This window comes from Apium graveolens, chromosome 3 (genome assembly GCF_009905375.1).
Source record: "Apium graveolens cultivar Ventura chromosome 3, ASM990537v1, whole genome shotgun sequence".
NCBI classification, from domain to species: Eukaryota; Viridiplantae; Streptophyta; class Magnoliopsida; order Apiales; family Apiaceae; genus Apium; species Apium graveolens.
Genome location: NC_133649.1, coordinates 219254161 through 219255305, shown reverse-complemented (window position 1 = coordinate 219255305; position 1145 = coordinate 219254161). Strand labels below are relative to the sequence as shown.

At 39.7% G+C, this 1145-nt stretch overlaps 1 non-coding gene across 1 annotated transcript; it reads right to left on the bottom strand.

Moving 5' to 3' along the window:
- Positions 1–785: 785 nt before the first annotated feature.
- LOC141715538 (small nucleolar RNA R71) lies at positions 786–892 on the bottom strand. Its single transcript, XR_012572297.1, has one exon. It is a non-coding gene; the product is annotated as a small nucleolar RNA R71 (small nucleolar RNA).
- Positions 893–1145: the final 253 nt, after the last annotated feature.

Here is a 1145-nt window from a genome sequence, read left to right as displayed (position 1 = left end):
TGATACATTGTTGCATAAGTGCATAATATGAACTTAACCTAAACCAGTCTCTGTGGGAACGAACTTGAATTAAATATTATACTATTTGTGATCATGTATGCTTGCGTGTACTTTCGCGTATGTTTTAGTGCAAACAATTTTTTGGCGCCGCTGCCAGGGACTCGGTATTGATTCTTAGTTTATGTGCTTGACATCAGTGGTCATTAAAGTTCACTGACTCGGATTACTTTACTTACTACAGTTACTTTGTTTTATTTCAGGTACTCTAGAGAGCGTATTTGCGAACACGTTCTCAGTCTCGTAAGGTAACAATTAAAGAAGATAAGGATGTTGAAGAATTGGAAGAAGAAGTAATTGAAGAAGTTGAGAAAGTTGAAGAAGAAGTGATCATTACAATGGGAGAACTAGCAGCACCAACGAAAGCGTTGATGGATTTTTCTTAACCAAAGATCAATGACATTAAATCTAGCATTATCAGGCCAGCTATTGCAGTTAATACCTTTGAGATCAAGCTTGACACAATTCAGATGGTGCAAAATTCAGTCCATTTTGGTGGTGCTCCAACGGAAGATCCCAATATGCACATTAGGGATTTCATCGAGATCTATGACACCTTCAAGTTCAATAATGCTTCTGAAGATGCTGTGAAACTGAGACTTTTTCCATTCTCTCTGAGGGATAAAGCAAAGAGCTGGTTACACTCTCTACCAGCTGGGTCTATTGCGACTTGGGAGGATCTTGCTCATAAATTCCTTACTAAATTCTTCCTTATGGCAAAGATAACTGCAATTAGGAATGCTCTTACTCAATTCGCACAGCAATCGGGTGAATCTTTATGTGGAGCTTGGGAGCACTATAAGAAGATGTTTAGGAAGTGTCCTCATCATGGAATGCCTGACTGGATGATGATCAATTATTTTTATAATGGTTTGGGAGCACAGTCAAGACCTATGCTCGATGCAGTATCAGGTGGAGCCTTACAGGCTAAGAGCTATGAGGAAGCTTATGATCTAATTGAGATGATGGACGCTAATGAATATCAGAACCCAACTCAGAGACTACCACAAGGCAAGGTAGCAGGAATTCTGGAGGTGGATACAGCTACGACTATCATTTCTCAGCTCAAAGTGTTGACTATGAAGGTC